The 23,222-nt window shown below is 39.6% G+C and overlaps 1 protein-coding gene across 2 annotated transcripts in view; it reads right to left on the bottom strand.

Moving 5' to 3' along the window:
* The window catches only part of LOC139696734 (solute carrier family 22 member 21-like), a 104,545-nt gene extending 83,942 nt beyond the window's left edge, over positions 1 to 20,603 (bottom strand). For both annotated transcript variants that reach the window (XM_071595568.1, XM_071595569.1), the window contains exon 1: positions 20,301 to 20,603. The gene's annotated coding sequence lies outside the window, so the exon portion shown is untranslated. The remainder of the gene's footprint in view (positions 1 to 20,300) is intronic.
* Positions 20,604 to 23,222: the final 2,619 nt, after the last annotated feature.

Genomic DNA, 23,222 nt, shown 5'->3' with positions numbered 1-23,222 from the left:
AAACAGGAAGGATAGTCGCAGCGTTCATCCACAGCGTGTCATTTCTGTGCATAAACGTTACCAAAGCTCCCTTCTGTTCGCAGAAAACGGCGTGAAAAAAAGCTCCAAGCGTGGAAGTCGGTTGGAGACATTAACGTAGTCGAGAGCAATCACTTGGAAGTGCGGCCACTCGAGCATTAACCGTGGAGTTCTGGTGTAGAAAGTGTTTTGAAATATTGAGAAATCTCTTACCAACTGCAAATGAAAAGTCGTTTATGTTATAATTTGAACAGTACGTAAATTGCTTGGTAAAATGTTATCAAACAAATACAGCTTAAAATTACTCGAATGAAGGGTTATACAAATCGTAGAAGTTCATATAATCAAACTGTAATTACCCTTAACAATAATATTAACCCATTATACCGTATACGATTTCCTCTTATTTCTTCTCAACTAACCATTCTTTATCTACGTTATCTGCTTAAGAGTACGTTTTTTGGCTGGCGGTGATACAGACTTTTCCAGAATTTTTCACGTATACGCAGCGAAGTGAATAGAAAACCTAGCAAATTAATCCATCTGCCTGAATAATTCTTCGGTGATAACAAAAATGAACCCTAGTATTCATGATATCCTCTACCATGTTATTAATTTGAATAAACCTAATTAATTTCTGTAAAATCCTCGTTTAATCTGCGGAAATTATTTCTAATCCAGGGAATTCCATGTGTATTTAAGATCTCAAAAGACGTAGTTTCTCCCTTCGTGTGACGCATAGGAAGGTACATTAACTGTCTCATTGTTCACCAATCGATCCATGATGCGAAAAAAACCCACTTCACGAGTAATCACGTGACTCTATCGAGACATGTCAAAGACTTAAATGCCGCGTGTATTTCGCTGTAGGGAATTTGTTCAGTTTAGCTCGTAGGTCGTATTCATCTTTGAGTTTCCATCCACGAGTTTCGTTCCATTTGAGTTCCTTTCCTTTCCGAGTTATCTTCAGAGAAGAATTATTAAAAAATGACCAGATTTTTAAAATTTGAATAAAATTTCAGAATTAACTCTCATTTCTCCGTTCTATTGCATAACCTTCACGAGTGCTCCAATACATGCAAACTACTAAGAGAAGTTACTAGTTTTCTAATTTTATTGAAATTTTGCTGATTCCTTGCACCCATCGTACATACACTTCTGCTCCGTGTGTCTGAATACATCCTTTGACTGAAACGAAAAAAAAACATTTTCCGTGCCGACTTAAGGTTCCTCTGGACCAATGTGTGTGTATGAGGAAACAGAAACAAACACAAATTCGTGAACGGTGGTTTCCTCCTTTTGCTCTCATCGATTCCATTTCCCCGTGTGCAATGACGCAGGGTGCCTGGTTTTTCTTTTTCTTTTCGACATCAGAGGAAATTTATCGAGCGGAGGCGTGGAAAAGCGGGGCGAGGAGTAATGGATTATGGGACGTCGTGGGGGAAGGGGGAAGAGGAGGCGGTTGGATGTTAATGAAGGCGTCACGGGCAAGGGGGCTCCCAGTCACTCAGGGCCACTTTCCGGATTAACGACGGAGGCGCCGGCGGCACCAGTTTCATTATTATTATTTTTTCTCTCTTTCTCTCTCTCTCGCGCACACACACTCACTCCGGTTCGTGTTTACGTGTGGACGGCGCGAGGTAATGGCGGTCTCTTCCAAGGGGTCGCACAGCTTCACGAAGGGTCTAGGGTAACGAGGCGAGGGGATTTGAGGGTCCCAATCGGCTCAGCGGACGCCGAAAGGATTCTCGATGGCTTAATTGGGTGAATTTTTCCCTCTTCTCGGTCCGAATTTGCCGTTTCGTGTCCTTCCCTCTGTAAATGCTCCGGAAACATTCCATTTATGCACGTTGAAAAATATTTGCATGCCCATTGCTTGGTTGTAATTGATGGGCGCAATTTTTACTGACTATGAAAAATGTTTCTATTACTAATTAATTTTTATCCACTATGAGCATTTGCAAGAGATGAATATACTTTTTAGGATAGATGTTCAATTTTCGTATTTGATCTCGTGACGCGTTGTGATTCGATGGTGAAGCCTGAATAGAGTTCCTCGAGACCATTTGCTTTATCAGGGAAGCCTGACAAGTTTTATCAGCCGACTGTGGTCGAGCTTAGGGATTTTGCAATGTTTCAATAGCCATCAAAGGCACCTTGATGGCTAAATGAGGAAGAAATTTTCGATACGATCTCCCTTCGTAAAACATCCTGTGTGAAAAGTTATTATACAAGTAAAGGGTAATGTTTGCTTATCTGCAGATAGAAAAAATTAAACGGGAAATTGCAGAATTTGTTCCAAAATTGACTTTGGGGATGCTATTTCAAAATGGCGCCACAATATTTTCACTCAAAGCTCGTTTTAACGTGTTACTCTCTTTATTAGGAAACAAGTCGGAAAGCTTAATGGATAATTTAAAAAAATGCATTTTTTAAAATTATTTAAAACTGAGCGCGTCTTGGGACGTGAAGGATGAATTTTTAAAGGTGGTATAACATGGCGACGAGCATGACCTGAAAATATTACATTCGTACAACCTAACAGTGATGTTAGTATAGTGTGGTCTCAGGTTATTTTTTTTAATTTTCACTGGAAGGTTGGGTTCACCTAAACATTTGCAGTCCACAATATAATAGTTTTGCTTCTATAAAGTTTGTGTTAGCAAAAAAGCAGTGGATTGCTAAGCTTTGGGTATTACTGACCCTTCAAGGGTGTCGCAAAAGATATTGTCATTAATCTCACCACCAAAGACTGCACATAAATGCATGAAATCAGTGTTTAATTAATGTCTAACGGCTCCGGACTCAAGCCACCATCCTATCTAGGAAAGGATCAATAAGGCAGGGTCTAATTAGCAAATTCTGATTCTGTATCAGCAGGTTACACAGTTTCCGTTCTGTATTGGTTATGTCAGCTCATGGTAAAGGAAACTGGATATTTTTTGTATTCGAAATACGGTCGTAGAGTTTATAATTTTACTATTTCTCTAAACTTTTCTCTTCCCTCACGAGGATGAATCGTTTCACTAAAAAAAGGGGAAAGATATCAGAATGTAGTATTTTAACAACCAAAGTTTTTCTTGAAAAATATGTAGAGGACGAGGGTGAAAAATAACGGCAACGGCGAAGCGGTCTTCAAAAAATAAAACCGAAACTCAGGATTTCTATTTTTAGTCCACTAGTTCATTTTACGACGCCACGCGAAGTTAATTTTATCAAGACTTGTCTTGCAGAGAGCATTGGGTAATGAGAAGCAATTTCTATGGCACTCAGGTTTTGGTTCTCGGTGCTCAAGAAATTCAGCACTTGTGAAATTCCTCAAATTGATACCTTTCCCGTGGCTAAAAACGTCTACGAAACATACCCGGCTTAGTGTATTTTTAAAATGCTAGCATGGAAAATCTGATTTTAAAGCCAAAAGGAATTATGGGTATGAGTTGGCGTCTAATTTTACGAGTTCCTTATTTTCGGCGTCTTCCCTATTCTTTAAAGCAACTATAGCGAACACGTTTTCTTCTGTAGGCTATATGGTGTTCTCGATTTAGACTAAACAAGTAGTATACGTAGGGAAAACGCCGTTATTCTCTCTCCCTTTGAGAATGTCCACCCGCCGAAAAGTAGTTACATTTTTATCATTACCCCGAAAATTATGTGGAGCATCGGTGGGGATATTCCATTTGGACTATATTTACGAAAATTAATTTAGGCCGTTAGCAATTTTCCGAACCACTTTAATTCCATCAAAGGGATTTCCCAAAGGGAAAAATTCTCCCCGGGGATGGTAAAAAATAGTTTGTTATGACCTTCGTCCCGAGGCTTTTCCTAACTGCCACTTCTGTGTTCAAATTCTTCACTTCGACTTTAGTTCTCATTGTATGTACATTATGGGACTCAAATTGACGTCATAGCGAACCGAGCCGAGCGACATAACATAGCAAGCCATGACCGAGCAAAAACTCTTGGTGTCGAACACCATCGACCTCTTCTCAAGGAGATACTCCCAAGTAAACACGTCCACTAACCGTTTCATAACTTCCTTGAATAACTAGGCCTTAGATAAACTGGAAAAGCAAGAATTACTGACATAACCTTTTATGTTTATTTCTCATGATATTTGGTATTTTACCAGTAAGATATTTTATTATACTAATGCATATGGAGCAAAAAATATTTAACAACCGTTATTTTTATCCATTTCTTCTGTAATGCTGGAACCTCATGACAGTCTTGTTTCTTCAGACACTTCTCCCTATCCTTAGTGCCCGTCTTCAAAATTCCTTCACCAATTAAAATCTTTTGAATCCATTTTCCTTGTCTCCTTTGCATTCCTTCCGACAATCCTCTTACTAGAAGTCCCTCCAACTTATGAGAAATTCATTGAAATTTCCTGATTTCCAGGAATATGCTAAAATGGCGTGCTGAATGTTTGCTATCACCTAAATGTAGGTACGACGCAATTTTTAAATCGTTTTCTCACTCTCGGGGTTGTACGTATGAGCCCCCCCTTTGAAATGCACGAAAATAATGCTGCGTCTCTTTCCCATGAGTTTTCCGGTAAATGAAATTCTCAAAATCTGCGAGACCTAAAATTTATTCAGTGTCATAAATGAATCCTTGCTGTTTTTAATCCTCAATCCCTCTTCATGTTTTAACTCCTTAGTAACAGTAAATGATTTTGCTTTTTTGTACGACTAGCCTCGTGAGGAGAGAAAATTTGAATGAGGTCGGAGTGTTTCTCGTTTTCACGCAACTCTTAGGATAAAACAATCAATTATGCCCCGTTGACCTCCTGAGTTCCCCGGCCCTCGCGTGTTGAGCGGGGATGTTTCTCGTCGACCTCGAGTGGTCGGTGGATTTCTGGGAACCTTAGCCTACTTTATTTCAGGCAAAGGCCGCGAAGTAGAACTCGGTAACAGCGCGCACCCGACCTAACTCAACTCATATATTCAATATGAAAACCCTCGTAATCTTCACCTTTTCCCCGTGCCTCCATTTATATATAAAAAATCGAACTCATATGCGCAAAATAAATGTTTTTTTGGAATAGGAGAAAACTGATTACGGTTGTATAGTATGATTACGAAAACATGGCCTTGAACAAAATGGTGCCACGCAGATTTAAGTAAATTGATGCATCACAGGAAACCTTTTGATTAGGGGTGGCAGTTTTCACACACACAAACATTTTTTTTAATCTTTGATATACTAGAGTTGAAAATAATGCTGAATTTGCAAGTATTCGCATTAATTTAGAGACCGCAACGCACCCTGCCGTGGATGAATGTATGCTTGGGAACCGCAGGTATATTTAAGTGGTGATATATATTTGAAATTTTATTACGACTAAATACTATATATTCTCCGAGTGGTTGTGGACATGGCCCCCATCGTCCTTCTCCTGAAATTCGCGCAAGATATGAAGGACATATGTAGTATGCAGTCATGCATATAGTGTTATAAGGTGTGCATTGTGGACCCTTTTTATTTTTTATGTCCCACTAGCATTTCATAAACTTATTTTGAGCTAATTTCCTTAAATATTTCAAAACTCAAAATATTAATTCACCCAAAGGTACGCATTTGGGGTACGAGAAACTTTAATCATATTTAAGACGCAGAGTTTAATATTTTGCTGCTCCACGAGCGGGTCGAAATTTCCACATTATGTCGAAAATTTTCGAATTATGCGACAGTGCTCGCGTGGCTTCTTGTGACAAGTGTTTCAAGTTGTCACAGGTGTAGTATTATATTCATTACTCCCCCGCCAAACGGTTTTCGGTTTCACAAGATATATTACCCTCAGATTTTCTGAAAAATGCATTCCGAATGACGTGACTGGTTTATACAGGTATAATACCGTTCAAACTGTCAAATTTTCCATTTACTCGGATCCAAGTCCTGAAAAAATGCAATACGTACGCACTCGAATTTGATCATATTGTGGATTGAAGGGAATTCGATTTTGTGAAGCTGCTTAGTATTAGTAATAATCTACTAATTACTACCGGGGCAATCGTTCAAGTGATGAAAACCTCAACCATCGTTCGATTTTCATGCTTTTATTAGACCATGAACGGAATCGCAATTGGACCATGGGTATGTTATACTATAATGTTCCCCTTAAATAGACCAAACGGCAATCTGTGACCTTGACCGCGCGAGGCCGAGGGGGGGGGGCAGTGCTAAAATAGTACCAGCGCACCCGTTGCTTGCCATAAAATATGCAGGATAGGATCAAGGAGTAATTTCTCATTAGTCAGAACTCATCTTGAATGCAAGCATTTAGGATTCAGCGGAAGAAGATTTTATCTCAAATTGGTCATTGTACATACAAAGCGAAGCCGCCAGATTAAACATTTCTTTTAACAGATAGAAATCTGTCAAAACATTTTAGGAAATCGCTATTTTCCGAGTAACGTGCGAAAAATTCCTGGAGAGAAACCCGGCGTCGGCATTAGACTACTCTCAACGAAAGGCGCCAAGGGGTCCGCAGTTTAACGTCCCATTCGACGGACGGCCTCTTGTCTTAGTCTATATCCGATCATGATGTCCTTCTCTTCACTATGTTTCCACGATAATTCCTCCTTTTCTCCCTCTCTCTCTCTTGAGTACCTCTTCATTAGTTTATTCTGTCAACCCATCTCACATTTGACATTCGTCTGTAGAATCCTACGGTAAAGGTAGTAGCATCTTGAATAACCTTATTAATAGAAAGGTGGGGGTGTCGGCAAAATTACTGAGAAAGGCTAAGGATGAACTAAAAGGAACAGGTAATGTACAAGAAGCTACGAGGGAATGAATGGATTGGCAGGGAGCAGGATGTAATTTGGTGAGCTGCTACAAACCAATCCAGGAATTGATAATCCGTAATGGTAATGCATAATGAAAAAAGTTTACTCATATAATCGTGGATGAATTACTCCAGTTCTTGCGGGTTTTCAAGAAAAAGAAACAATGAGGATAAAAAGAAACTTTACATTTCCACAATAAAGATTTAATATTTCACGACTATGGTTTCGATGCTACGCATCATCATTGCCTGAAGGGAGATAATGAAGGAATTCCACCAAGTAAAACCTGAAACTGCTTTGTTTAAAAAGAAAAAAATATGGAACTTCACAATAAAGACACCATACCGATAGTCATTTTATACCTTTGGTCCGGATTTGAATGACTGTTATGGTCGCTGTAACATGAAGGAGAAGTCATCGATGTAAAAGGTTGTCCTTATGGTTTAGACCCATTAGACGTAGATGTGCACTCTAGGGCCCAATAGGGTCTTGCAGGACTTATGCCGAGATTTCAAGCTGTCGTAATATTTCCGTATTACAATTCAAGGTCATGATAAGGGATTTTCTACTCAATTAGGGACATTTATACTTTTTGATTCCTATCTTTTATATGAATTGGTTATGGTATTAATTTTTAAAATATATTTTTAAAATATATTTTGTCGTTGAATGTTGTACTGCATTTTATGACATGGTGATAATAACAGTTGGTTGTAATTATCCACTGAATTTATTGCTTACTACACGTTTCAATTCATAAACATCATCTTCAGGTACAAATTACTCGTGTACTAGTTCAACTTTCGGGATAAATGCTCCTTTATCCTCACCACTTTAAATGAAACCACTTTTATAATGACAGTTAATGCCTGAAGATGATGCACATGTATTGAAATGCGTAGTATCTATGCAATAAATTCTGTGGAAAATCACAACTGACTGTTACTATCAATATGACAATAATAATATAATGACATTTCAACGAACAGGAATGAGCTTCAACTACTTGCAATGTGGTTTTAAATTAAGACCAATAAATTATGCATAGGTCACATACTGTTAATTAAAACAAGATTAAAACATTTTACGCCAATATAAACACCTAAAACAGTCAGGTTTCATTAATAATCAGATAAAAAGGGCATTGCACTTACAATTTGGATATTTTTAAAGGGAGTTTTGGCAGTTTGAAATATTATGCTTCAAACTTGCGCTTTCTGCTGAGTTTTCCGTTTCTTTTCACCCAGTGCGTGTTCCAATTTTTGAGGATTAAGTTCCTTACTGAGTTCATACCAGGATGAGGGCGTAATTCTCAGCGGATTTACTGCTTGAATTCATGTGATGATTTCTTAATACTTTGCGCATTAGGAAGCTTTTGAGGGATACAACGTAATTTATTGCGAACTAATTACTCAAAAGAATTTGTTCAGTTTGTTTTTCAAGATCTCGATGGCGTATGAAGAATGACGTTTCTTCTTGGGTATTTCCATCATAACCGGCTCAGCTCAACAGCAAACCAGATAAAAATGTAGTACGTCAGATACCCAGATAATAACAGAGCGACAGTCTTCCGGTTTCCGCGACACAAAATGTGACATTGCGAATTCCACTACCTTGTGACTTTCCTATATCTCTTTGATGCATCCAGTAAATACAAGAATATAGACTGTTGAACGCATAAAGGTAGCTTTTCGATTGATTGAATGAATTATCCAGTAATTATGAAGAGCATAAATATCCTTCTTCAACACCTCATTTAGTTGCAAACTCCCATTTGCCTTTCGAAAACATAATCTCCACTACTCTTTTCGCCGCTTGTCTAACTAAATGGATTCTGACGCGTGGTTTAGCATAGAGATAGTTCTTAATATACCCCCAATCTACTGACTTCTCGGAATTTCCCCAAAGTCTTCGTTTATTCTCCTCTTTTTCCAGGTTATATTTTCCATACTTCTCCTCAACTGCATATCAAAATCCTCAATTCAAGCCTCATCATCTACCCTCTTAGCCCAAATTTGTGCATTTTTTTTGCAATATACGATCTACAGTTTCTCCAAAGTCTAGGCCAAAAATGACCTCCGAGTTCTGGGTGGGACGGCTGCTTAAATTGAATGCATTAGTTCCATGTTGTTCTGTTAAACGAGTGACTAACCCGGAATTTTCTAACACTTAGTAAGGTCGATTTCCATGATCTGGATGCAGTGAATATTTATGGCCATAGATGAGATTAATGCGTATAGTGGTCAGTTATGTGTGCACGATACAGCTTGCATAATTGTTGTAATTTAGCTGGAGGATGATCGATTTTCCTCACATAATCCCGTTGAAATGTTATATATTCTGTATCCATCAGATGGTCAAAGAAATATTATCAAGCTCATAATTAGGCATCATATTAGATGTGTTAATGGTTCCGAAATGTGTACATATTAGCGGATATGTTTAATTAGGGAGAGACCGAGCCGCTGTTTTGCGAAGCAAAAATATTTTGGTTGATAATCGGCACAGGGAAAGACACTGGCCCCCCTAACCTGATGTGTGAATTTCACACGCTGTCGGGCTTAGCACTGGGTGAACTCTACCATCACCTACCAAACCGACCTTCGGGTTGATTACTGTGTTTATGGTTTTACGAGTATATACCTAGTGGTGAGGATTCCTTGATTCGTGAGTGTGGCGGTGATTACGTCAGTGACGATAAGGGGTCGGTCGGGGATATGGGTTGGGGATCGGGAAGGAGGTCGCGGCTAGGAAGATTATTGCACAATGCGACTCGTGCGAGTGTAATCTCAGTGCATTTGGTGCTAATTCTAGTTTAACATTTTTGCATCCACAAATATGAGGCGCACTATACGCGATAATCCACTTTTAAAATTATTGTTAATTGCATAGCGCTTTACCCCATAAATGAAAATAATGAGCTGTTCATTCGTGGTGATACTACGCAATGAATATTTTTGTTGAAAACCTAATATGCAGAATCAGGTCTAACTTCGCGACAATTATGGAATGTTATTAAGTTATGGAATAGTTCCATCATGGTCATTAAACTTTCTCGAGCTTACTCTGGAAAATAGTTCTTAATCGATTAGATCTATAATCAATCATAGGGATTAAAATATTTATGTACGAAGTGCGAGGCACGAGACATACGAGATATACGCCGTATTTCGCTAGGATCCCATCTACGTAGAGATAGTGCTAATATTTTCGTTGCTTTTAGCGTAAAAAAAAACAAATTTTACTGTTTAAGTTACTTTTAGTGTCTGCTAAATGTATAAAATAAAAAATATGCATTTTCTATGATATGTGTAAAAATTTAAATATCCATGAAATGAATAATTAAAATCTATGTAATCTAGCAATGAAACGTTCATTCAAATTTAACTTGCTGGTTACAAAATAAATACTCTTTTTGGTTCAAATGAAGATGGGACACGCCTATAAAAGGGACTCTCATACCATACTTACGGAGATACGTTGATGTGTTCCTGTGCAGATGGGAAACACCAGCAGAATACTCTACTTAAATAAATCTGGACATAACTCATTTTTTGTCTGAAAATGACGGAGCTAATCCAAACGCTTCGTCATTATTTTATTTATTATAAGGCAGCTCAATCATTGAAGGAAGAGATAGGTTTCGTGGATCACACGAAGGCAGGCAGAAGGTACAAAGCACTATATAAGGAAATAATTTAAGGAAAAAAAGAGAAAGTCCAAGTCGTACAGAATCATGCGTAGTTTTTAAGAGATCGTTCAAAACCTGCCTTTAATATTTTGATTATCTATGATATGATACTCTGAAGAAAACAAAAAATGAAAAGCGTGCTGCTAACTTGTCCTATCTGAAATAGTAGGCCAACATATCGAACTCACTTGGATGGTCACTATTGTGGCTGCTATTTCATCTGATTATCGACCACGGCCGTGATCGAAAGTGAACTATTAGATAGGAATGGATATGGTAGACGTAAATATCGACCTTCCAAGTGGATTCCTGTCTGTAACCGTCGCTTAACGAATACGTTTTACTCGATAGTAACCATGGCAGCGAATGTTTGCCCTTTCCTGCTTTCGTCATGGCAATAAATGGGTGCACACTTGTATCATAGAGACTCCGTTCCGGGGCGAAATTGGCCACCATCTCGGCGCAAGAGGGAAAACGTGCCGATTCATCATAGATGGGGTTTCAAAGAAGAGCACGTCAATTGTAGCGAGTGCCAAGGTTAACACTATGACCTCATCTAAGCGTTCATCAGGAATTTGATGACTACTCAATTTGGTAAACTTAAAAAAAAACAAACACCTAGGTGCTTCGACCATTAGTTCAGTAGGCGTAAATTAACAAGAAAGGCAAGAAAAAACACCAATAAACGCCAGCTGGATTATGTTGATGACAACTGTTACTCTACTTCAAATACTGCTTGGAGGACGAAAGGCTTGAATACGACAAGGCGTACGCTGTAAATTTATTAAACCTTCACCGATAAGGCACTCTTAAGGGAAACAGCATTTGCTTTTATAGTACTTAGTGCATTCAGGTGGGGGAAACAGCTACGAGTATCTCAGAAAGTAATTGGTTCTTCTATGAGGCATTCACACTCCAAATTCACGTTTTTTAAAAGTAGTAATAGAGTATTACTGGATTCATAGTTTAATACAAGAACCTACTAAATATGTATCCATATTGAAATGAGTTTCATTTCAAGGTTTATTCTGTCTTCGTCCAATTATCAATTTCGGAATTCTTCAATTTTTTAATTAATCGTGTTGTCAATGTTTATTTTATTTAAAAAATGTACCCGTGTAATTCATTCTTGTTAATTAATGTATTTGATAACATATTAGATATTCCTAAAATTGTCATTTATGAAGTAGTAGTATATCTCTCTCTTAATGTCTAAAAATATCTGGTGGTAATTTTAAAAAATACATAAAGTGAACAGAATGATAACTCCGTCATTGAAGTTGATTCAAAGGTGTATTAAATTTGAGATAAACTCAAATTTTGGGAACAACGATGGAATTTAGATTCGACCCATTTTAGTCTCGAAGGGAACAATCAAGACTAAGACTATTACTGAGGTAAAGAACATTCGGTTTCACCAGCGAAACCGATGCCACTCATGCAATGACAGCAGGACCACTAGGATAAAACAGGAGGGATTGACACCGTCGCTGACAGACTCAAGTACTCGTTGTTTCCCTCGCAAGAAATACTATATAATCATAAAAACATCAAACTTATAAAACCCTTAAATCTAAATTCAAAAAGCTACAGTGAATATTTTACTCGGAAAATAACCATTATTGTATCATGAAGATGGGCATGTACGTGTTTAAGTGCACGTGTATTGATTTATTAGAGGAAATAAATATTTATAGATGCTTATAACTGAATATTTATACGTAATTATGATGACCTTACACCCCCTGCCACGCGCGCTTGCGGCGACTTGATGGGTATTGTGATTGTTTATTTGAGGTAGAATTAACAAACGTGTTCTCTCAGATCTAATAAGGGTATCTTTTAATCAAAATGAGACTCAGAACGAAATCTAGCCTGCTATGATTAGTGAAAATGAACCTGAAAACTCCTTTTTCCCGATTTCATGCAATTAATGTAGTCTAACTTACAAGATGCAATCACACGGTTGGTAAGCCTTGCCGTACTAATTGGGACAATGAGTCACACTATGTAAGCTCATTTAAGTGATGTGGTCTGAACATCGCCCCCCTCCCAGTATTCGACTCGTCTCAAAGAGAAGAGAAGGAAATTGAGCGAGTCACGTGTTCTAGGCACGTGTTAAAGATTTCATTTTTATGCGTGATGCTGGTATACGCTCACGCCCATGGGGAACACCGCCAGGCTTGGAAGGCAGGAGGCTCCTTGCCATTTTGGCTCCGAGAATATTTGGCAAACACCTGAAACCCTCTCGGAGGAAATCAACCCAAGGAAGAAAATGAGGCCAACAGGTACATTGAGTAAAGTCACAACCAGGTGGACAAAGTTTTTGATCTTAAATTGGAACATCGTTTTACCCTAAGATTTCCCTGAGGTTGATCTTGAACTCTTTAGAGTGAGCGCAGGATATTCGTAGCGTTGATTCTCCGAATTATATCCAAGCAGTTTTCCAATTGACCCACTCCGATAAAAGAACTTAGACACTCGTTGGTCCGTAAAGTCTCCTTAGACTCCGTTGGTCCAGCACTTACAAAAAGTCACCTTCGAAATATGGTTAACCTGTAGTTTCAGGATAACTGATTCCATTTGTGTTACGGAAATTTAAATAGCGAAAGACCGTCTCTAAGAACGTTTTTATCGACTGGGATAGTAAAAAAATTGGGCTTCCTGAGGTTCCTTTTGCATAGTTCTTCCTAAAATTTGACCGTTACAAATTAGACTTTTTTGTGCATCTCTCTACAAGAAACCAACACGTGTCCATTTGAATAGATGAATGTACTTCAGGTATTAACATTTTTTCGAATCCAATATACGTGGGCGATTCGAAAAGTTAGGTCTCCTATTTTTTCATGAAAAATCAAATTTATTCTCAACTTTGTGTACATCGTAGGAAAGACTGAGCATTTAGCTATTTTTCTACATAGTCAACTTGACGATCAATCCCTTTTTGCATCCTTGTAACCAGCTTTTTAATACCAGCGTCGTACCTTTCTCCCGCCGAGTCACGAAGCCAACTGACGACTGCTTCTTGAACTTCCTCGTCTGACTGGAATTTCTGTCCTCGAAGGTATTTTTTGAGAGCGGGTAACAAGTATTAGTTGCTTGGGGCAACATCCGGGCTGTAAGGAGGGTGGTCGATGATATCCCAGCCGATTTCATTGAGTAGGGTGGACGTTTGATGTGACATGTTGGTGTGGACGTGCATTTTCATGATACAAACACACTCCTTTGGTGAGACACCTTGTTGTAATTGAGGACCTCCGAAGCAATATTCTGCACGGAGAAGGAGCCACTCTCTTCATTAAGGCCTTCCTTTATCTCATGAAGGGTAATTCTCCGGTTACTGCGCACCACCTCGTCAATTGGAACCACCGTTGATTCCGGCAAACTAGGCTGATCCGACCGCTGATCATCGTGGACATTTTACCGGCTTTCAAAAAACTCCTTGCATATCTTCTGCGCGTTTTTGATGTCCATACACTTCCTAAACTACATACTTCCTACACTTCCACTAAATGGCGATGAATTTATATCGGAGAAGCAGTCGTCAATTGGCTTCGCGACGCGGTGGGAGAAAGTTACGACGCCGGTATTAAAAATCTGCTTACAAGGATGCAAAAAGTGATTGATCGTCAAGGAAACTGTGTAGAAAAATAGCTAAATACGCAACCTTTCCAACGAGGTATGCAAAGTTGAGAATACATTTGATTTTTTATGAAAAAAAATTGGGGACCTTACTTTTCATATCGCCCAGGTATATATATAATTGGGTTGATTTTGCTGGCATTATATTTTTAAATAAGGACATTTTAGTCGCCTTCAGAAAATTTCGCCAAATTTCAGAGGAAAACCTTTACAGTAAAAATGTTAACTATTTTAAATAAGGCAAAATGTTCCTACTTATAATCATATGATATTTGATCATTTTAAGATAAAATTTACATTCACAGTTAGTGTTAATTCTTACGTAATTCCAATTTTTTCGAAGAAACAAGTGAAGCTGAAGTCAAGTTTCACCTCATACATAATTCATCATAAAATGACGATCTTAAATAATATCAATCTACATCTCCATGTTAAGTTTGGCATCAATCAGATTTTTGCTTCTAATAGACTTGGCCAAATTACTAATACATATCGTGATTTTCTATGGAACTTGGCCCTCATGGAACTGCTCAACACTCAACTACACTAACCGAGCAATAAATAATTTCTCAATTCCGAATACTTTCTACCTCCCTTCCTGCTCATGCCTATTATTTTCCAGGAAAGACTTACACTCCTGGAAACCTCCCTTTTATCATAATCATCAGTATCAAATTATCTCCCATATTTTCTCCTCCAATCAGTTTCTCTAACCATTGATTGGGATGATTGCCCCAAGCCGTAACCCTTTGGGGAATATAGGATTGTGATTAAAGTGGGCCTTTATTCACATTCCGGTGCCCCACCGCCTACCAAAGATTGCGGCCTAGGAAAATCTTCCAATAATTTACTTCACGGTCGTAGTATCGTTCTTCATCTTCCATACCCTAACCTCTTGGACGTAAAAAATATCCAGGTCATTATTTTGGTCTAGACTAGGGTATTTACTGTCATGAAAAAAATCTTTCACGAAAAGGAAATTCTTTTGAGCAATTATTTACCTTATTTACGGGGATATATTTTTGGGGGAAATCATTCAAACTCTTGATGGGACTTTTGAAATGTGGGAGTGGAGAAGGCTGGAGAAGGTGAAGTGGACGGAAAGGAAAACGAATGAGGAAATCCTAGGCATTGTGGAGAGCACCGTTTTGGATGGAATTTAGGGAGGTAGAAGTTATGCGGAGGTTAAGAATGATTTATTTTTTTCAGTAGGATAGGATTTAATGATATTTTGTCTCTTATTGGTCATGTCCTAGAAGTACAGCAGTGTGTAGTGCTAGGGATCATTGAAAACCTGTCATAAAACCTGGTTCACTACCAATGTTAATTATAATAACCTATCTTTCAAAAAACGGAGAATGTCAGGAGGAAATCCACTTTACATCGGAAAGATAATATATGTAGAATGGGGATTTGAGGAAATATACGTAAGATTTGAATGCGATATCCTTAACTATGACCCTTTTTCGGTTGATTGTGGATAGATCGGTACGTTCCAGGGTCAAAAATTGCTGACAGCGAAACGGTTATGAGATTTAGATCTTGAAAATTGAATGGACGGAGTATCAGCCGAAGGTAAATATAAAACGACTGCACTAATTCGATGAAAAGAAAAGTAAAATGCGTGGTAATATTCCGAATGCTTGTTGTACCCTAATGTTTTCGTCAGGAAATGGGTGGGGAAACGTTGTTTTGTCAGCATAGTGAAAGTGGGGCGGACAAGGTCGATTGAATGATAAGGTATCACCGCGTGTGGAGCCAGGGAATATTCGATTGCTTCGGGGGAGAAAATTCGCTCTCGTAATCTCATTCGGCCGCGTAAACCACACTGAAAAGCAGCTAATTGTCAGCCGTTTCGTTTTGTGGCTTCTTGAACGATTATTCAACTTCCACTCTTCCCGTTCCATTGCTGGGATTCAAGAGGATTCTCAAGCTAGCGTAATATATTTAAGACTGCCGTAATTTTTCCGTCGCGACACTGTTTTGTATTTGTTTGATCTTGAGGCAGGGATACTCGCAGATCCCACATATACACAAATGTATGGGCAAGTCCTTAGCGTAAATAAGCTCCTCTATAAACATTTGGACTGTGTATGCTGTACTTGGAGCAACAGCGGTATTCATTTTGGCCCCTTGGGTGTATTTACGTGTATCATTAGGGGAGGCAACCGTCAGCTGAGGTTATCTGCATAATTACTGGTACATGGTTGATTTGGTAGAGGTTGGAATTTAACGGAAGGATGGAGAGAAACCCGGTGAGGACATTAGCCTAATCTAATAACGAAATACGCCGAGAGACCTAACGTCTTAAAGTGTAATTCATGCCTTGAATGGGAAAAGGTCGGGTTGCTTTCTTAGCGAACAATAAGTACCATTTTCAGTGCACGTTGTCTCATCGCACGCTGCGCAAAATTTTTCACCCCCTATGTGTGCGTTTCCGAAAATAGGAATTCCGGAAGAGATCTGATAACAGTATAGCTGGCTGTGCATCAGAAAGGCGTAGAAATTGACATTCTCTGCACGTGTTATGACTGAGTCATGCTCGCGAAAGAATATGTCATTTTTCGCGTATTGGCCCTAGCCTCATGTGGTCTTCCAAGCTCATTCGCAAGACTGTAATACACTTAGAACCGAGTGGGAGACTCTCAGTAGAATGTGTTTTTAAGAGAGTAATCGATAATCTATCAAGAGAACTTTACCCTCCTAGGGCTTCCTAGATGCATTTGCCTTCCCTGATCCATTTACTACGCCACCGCAAAGATTCGGGTAATGAAGACTATTTCTTCAGGATTTGGGCCGATGTTTTTTTTCTAATACGAAGAAGTAACTGACTTGGGAAAGCTAGAATTCGCACCCCAGCCAACGCGAAGATCGCGTGTTTGAATTATGCATCAAACATGGATATCGTGAGGCCGGGGTGATAGCCGAATTGGATCTACTGCAAGCGACGAGGAACTAGATTTGTAAAACCATGTTGCAATAAATTTATTATTGTTACTGAAGTCCTAAAATTACTAATTGGGATTCTTTCTCTTTCTTGTAGACTCGAAATCTCTCAAATAAGTTAGAACAAGTTCTCTTCTGCGACTATGTCAAAAACACATGAGGTATCAAGCAGGATATACTAAGGTAAACGACATTTGAAAACTCAAAATATTAACAAACTTCAGAAGGGATAATTAAAAAATTGACTTTTCACTCTAGCTACTCCAGATATAATTTCCTTTTTATTATGTAGCCTAATTTGTAGCCATTGTTTCAATACCTACTGAATTTGAACAAGTACTAGCTGGTGAATTAGTGTGCGTTGAGTAATTAGTAAATGAAATTTAGTGACAGTATAAAATTTAAAATCGAGAAGAGGTAAGACAAAAACAATAATTTAATTTGGAACCCATGTAGATTAGTCCCTGATTTTTTACCATTATTTAATGACATACTTATCAAATATTTATTATCTTGTAAAGCGGATTCCTGATGTGGAGTCAGCCCCTGCCAAACACTTAAGTAGGGGCTGGCAGGGTACCATTTATACGTAGATTACAGCGTCGCTAAAATAACCTGTTATCCAACTCAACCACAAGTCCCTCTTCAATTCCGCATACTACCTTCCTCCCGTCCAACATGCCTATCCTATTCCTACCCCTTCCTCTTTTGTCTAACTCTCTCCCATATATCAGAAACTTCAACATCACATTGCTGAATCAAAATGCTCCACATCCATCTTGCCTGCCCCTTTTGAATTTCTCATAACAATCCCCCCTTCTCCCCACCACGCCTAGCACTTCCTTGTATCTTTCCCCTAAATCCACTTCACCATCTTTCTCCATACTCATATTTCAAAATCCTCCAATCTACACCTATCATCCTGCTTCAATGACCACGTTTGTGCGCCTTACAAAACCATGCTTCACGTCAAATTTTTGACGGGCCTTCCATTAACATCCTCACTCAATATTTCTTCCATTAATTCCCTCCTCCTTGTGAAAACGTCTTTGTCAAACGCAATTCTTCTTCTTATGTCCCTACTAGGTGTTCAGGGTCAAGTGGTAGAAGATTATAATAATCTCAATATCGATCCTAAATAAAGACGATTATCTATCCATCTATCTGATACTTTGACCATTTATGCCGAACTCACTTCCGAGATAGGTGGACCCATGCACTTATCTACTATTGATCTCATTACTGCCATGGAATAACACGAGTCTCAGAGTAATCATTTGCCCAGCTCTCAATCTTCTTATTAATGATCCTGATAACCACTTTAGCTGCGTGCGAAATGAAACTTATTGTCATTTAGTCCTCACTCGCGACTGCATTTCTCATTTTTGGGATAGGGCTACTGCTGATCCGACGTAATCTTTCAGACCAATACCTTCCTCATAAATGCAACGGATAAGTCCTTAGAAACTTCCTCCAGCGTTTTCCGCTTTTGGTAGTTCCACGGGAATGTTTTCTGCCCCTAAGACCTTATTTGTTTTCAATTCCCCTTATAACCTTTCCCTCTAGCCATCGAGTAAGCTTGAACCTAAGCTATCCTTATCTACGTTATATTCCCTTTCTATGTCTAGGCTTGCTGGCCTATTGTCTTTACCGTGCATTTCTTCTATATATTTCTTACTCCTCTCTTGGGTCTTTTCTGGCTCTGCTAACATTTTTCTTGACTTCTCACCATACAGTTCTTCCATGTATTCCTACCACCTGTCTTGGGTATTTTCTATTTTTGATAATATTTTTCCTGACTTACGTATCTGTGATCGTTTACAGCGGTGTCCTTTCTAACTTCCTGTCAGGGTTTTAACTTCACCGTATAGCGCATCCATTTCACCCTTCCTTTGTAAACTTTCCATTTCCTCAGGCTGCGTCCTCCACCACGCCTCCTTTGCTATATTTATTTCCCTCCTCAGTTTACTATTCAATTCTCTTTACTTTTCTCTAGAGATCTCTGCGGTTGCATTCTTCCGGTTCTTTTCATATGGCTCGTAATTCATGGTTTCTTTGTCCTTTTCCCATTTACAGTTCCTATAGTTTCGTTTGCGGCTTTTGATATTCCTTTTCTGATATATTTCAATTATTTTTCTCTAACGTACTCGGCTACCTTTTCTCAATCTTATTTTTATCTATAGGCTGCTGCTACTCATTTCTTGTTAATACTTCTACTGTATTCGATTTCTCAAACCGTCTTCTCTTTACACTAAATTTATTTATATTTAACCAGTGGTTATAGACGCATAATCTTTAAATCATTTAATTACTTAACTTAAGAAAATTGGATAATTTTCCTCATTAGTTTTGAAAATCCACAATGTAACAAAAATATTTTTTGTTCATTTGAATAATAATGATCTGCTTGCAGTTAACATTTCTGGTGACATGGCTTTGGTTTACTTAATATCAGTTGCCCCGCTTGCTCCGAATGCGTTGACCAATGATATTATATAAGTAATTAAGATGATAAAGAATGTCGAGAAAAAGTTAAACTTTAACGGTGATTACTAGAAACATTGATATTTTTATTCGTACCTTTTTGATTCTCACCTTATTTAACACTATAATCCGTCTGTCATGTGAGATAATGCTTAATTTACCACCTCAAATACATGTGAAAAAATAACATTGCAAAATTATTTCATACGGAATGAAAGAGTGGTAATGCCGAATGTTTTTTTTAGAGGCAGGGGTCTAATTTTACGAATTTAAATTCTCGTGTGAAGCGTTGCATGCTTTTTCATCGGTCTCCATTAAAAAATATTTATTTAATTCGATGCGTGGGTGGCACGAGTATTCCACGAGGAGGGGAGGACTTCGTCGGAAGCAGAAAACAATACCTCGTCTAGGAAGCGTGGTGCTCTTATTACGACAACCCGTCGTGAATAAATCAATTCGATTTCCTGCTCGTGAATCTTTAACGTCAGTCTTTCCGCAACTCCAGAGTCGCTCCCTCCTCACCAACCGCCCTCCTCTCCCACTGAAAATCTGCGACCGCATTAGTGTCCATAGTAGTTACTGAATCTGCTGAAAAGGATGTTCGCGCATTCGAAAAGGCCGCCTCGGGTGGGGGGGTGTGTGTGTGGGATGAATAAGCTCCCCCACCACCAATCGCGTGTCGACGCCGCAGGTAACAAAAGAAGAGCGAAATCCGACGCACGACTTACCGATTGTAGTTCTTTGGTCTCTAGCGTCACTCCCTCTTCCCTCTCTCTCTCTCTGGCAAAGGGGATGAGTTGACCAAGCGGCAATTCCGACCGTGATGTCTGGCGCCCTTCAGGCTCTGAGGGCAGGATTAGTGGTCTTGCGGGACGGAAGTCGCCGTAAACGTGCCCACTTTCCTCTCTCCCGCCCGTTTCAGGCCGCCGGGTTCGAACCCAGAGGGATCGAAGATCCCGATCCTGTGCGGGGGCGGTGGTAGACGCACTTCAGGCGGCGGACGAAGGGACGTGTGGATGTGTGTATGTGAGTCCAGCTGGTCGCCGACTAAAACCACCGCCAAGGGCGGCGGCGAGCGGGAGCCCGTTGGGGGGGAAGTGGAAGAGGGGGGGTGCGGGTAGGTTGTTCAGGGATCGTCGAGGAAGGGGTGGTCGGGAGGGAGGAGGGTTCGGGCCCGGAGGGCGGGGAGAGGGTCAGAGAGGCGGGAGGGGAGTACCGCGGCGTCGAGGCGGCGAGGGAGATTTCTCGCTAGCAGTGCTTTGCGGGCTGCGGTACGCAGAGTATCCCTTAAAGAACCCGCGCGTTGATTCTCTTTCCCTCGACCGGAAACTTCCTCATTTATGTGCTCTCGTACACCTGCATGAAACCCTCCAAGTTGAATGGCCATATTGATTATTTGGTCTTGTGGTATCTCAGGTAATTTTTGTGGTATTCATCATTGGACTTTGGAATTCCAACCGCACGGTCAAATATACGGGGTTGCGTTTTAAAAGCATGATACGATCGTCAACTCCTCATTTTTTTTAAATCACCTCTTTTTCTTAACTGTTATGTTTTTCATTTAATCTAATGAAAAAAATAATTTTTTTACCCATTTCATGTATTTTCGTGTATGGAACATTTTCATACCTTTGAAACAATTATTTTATAGCCATTTTCAACAAATAAAGTTGAAAATTGTCTTAAATTTTGCGAAAAAAATCGCCCTAATTTGAAGAACGCAACGTGTCCTGTTGTTGATAATTTCATGCTCAGCTGGCAGAAGGTGTTCAAAAGGAATGTGGGGCATATATAGATGTTCTAAGTGATATTCATTTCACATCTTATTAAAGCGAATGGTATTTCCCAACGGGGTGGAGGGCCTAGGGGTCCTGGGATCCTCCTCGATCACCTGTGATTTATAACATACACAAAGAGGTTCACAATACGTCGGTTTCGCAGTAGTGGTGATTCCTTCACCGTAGCCAAGAAGGCGTCCTAATGACAGTAAGTAGATTACTTCCAGATGATCGGGGCGAGGTTAGGGTGCCAGGTAATGGATATGGGATGAGATACCCGAGCCGAAACTGTAATCTATGTCCGCTTAGGCTTGATGAAATTCTCAGAGGAATTCGGAGTTCAGGGAATGGTTCACTTGACTCGTCGTACTCCGAGGGAGACTTCGGAAAAATCACGCCTCGGCCTTGTGCCGGAGTGAAAGTCCAGCTGAGCGGCCACCTCCATTCCAGACAAATCCAAATTCTGTTGGAATTTTCGTCATCTGTGGGCCAAACGTTCCCGAGGCATTCACCGGGAAAAAGTGGGGCGCTTTCTTATCACACGTCCGAACATGAGAAATTCCAGGACTTAGCAGACCTTTATAGCTTATCTCGCCAAATTCACGAGGGCTTGCGGTGGAAGGTATGTTAGGTCATAAGGCATGAAGGTATGTTAGGTCATTATCATAAATACGAGGGTTGGTTTAATAGATGACTGCAGAGCTCGTCTAACACCAAGGTCTATGTGGCGAATATAATTTACACATCAGGATAGTAAGGAGGCAGAGTTTCTTTCCCTGTGCCGCCTGTGGTTTCCCGGGAAAATATGGTATCAGAGATATCACACAGCTTGGGCAAGGCATTGGGTGCGCATAGGCGTCACCAGGAATCTAGACCTGTCAGCAGTCCAGCCCTCCTCCCACTGGACTATCATAGCCTTAGCCGTAAATGTAATTGCTGGTTATTAGCGCTCCACATGATTGCGTCATCATATTTTGAGAAAGTTCGATATGCCAAACTTGTTTCTTGTTGTTGCGGTCACGAATTATGCGGGAAAAAAAGGATACCTATCCTGGTTTGATCTTCTCGGCCCCTTCCCTCAAATTCCAACTGTGGTCTCGGCTACCTATCTCAGGCGGGGCTAAAGATTGTTCCCTCCGAGTCGGCGCTGTAATCTGTTATTGTATATTTGTATTGATGTGGTAGCTTGAGCCGCGAATGTAATAGTCGTGTTTTCATTGACTCACTATTGTGGTGCACAGAATTTACAAAAAATAGTACAGCTCTAACAGATCGTTCACAGCGATTTTTAGTGGTGGAACAGCTTTTCACCGTACTTTTTTTAATTCCCAAACTAGTCCTTCCCGCCCAAATGTTCGGCGGGTGTTCAAGATGAGTTCTCATCAAATGGTGGTAATCGACTTACCAAAGGTAGGTTATAGGCAGTGTAGTACAATCATTTTACTGAGGTTTTATACAGGTACTCGAAAGTATGCAAACAATTAGTTCATTCGCTATTTTCAGCATATTTATTGAGCTTCGATGGATGGCAGACATAGCATTGCCGCTCTCGACGTAGAATTTGTGTACTCATGATAAAATCTGATAGGTTTCTGAGAGTGGATGAGTATTGAACGGTTAATTGAGAATGAATGCGGCCAAACTCACAGTAGGTGGTTGATTTTGATAAGGAGAATGGGAAAAATGATTGTGTACGCGTTTCAAAAATTCCCCCATTCACACTCGTATTGAGTGTGAATGGGGAAATAATTGTCAAGTGAATTGCATATGTAAACATGGGGAGAATATATGATGGATGATGAGATTGCAATGGATGCGGTAGTAACGTTTGTCCATAATATTTGGAGGCTGTGAAAAATATTTATTTTAGAA

The sequence above is a fragment of the Hetaerina americana genome, unplaced genomic scaffold (assembly GCF_022747635.1).
Source record: "Hetaerina americana unplaced genomic scaffold, ioHetAmer1.1.p SCAF_7, whole genome shotgun sequence".
Taxonomy (NCBI): domain Eukaryota; kingdom Metazoa; phylum Arthropoda; class Insecta; order Odonata; family Calopterygidae; genus Hetaerina; species Hetaerina americana.
This window is presented reverse-complemented; position numbering and strand designations above follow the sequence as displayed.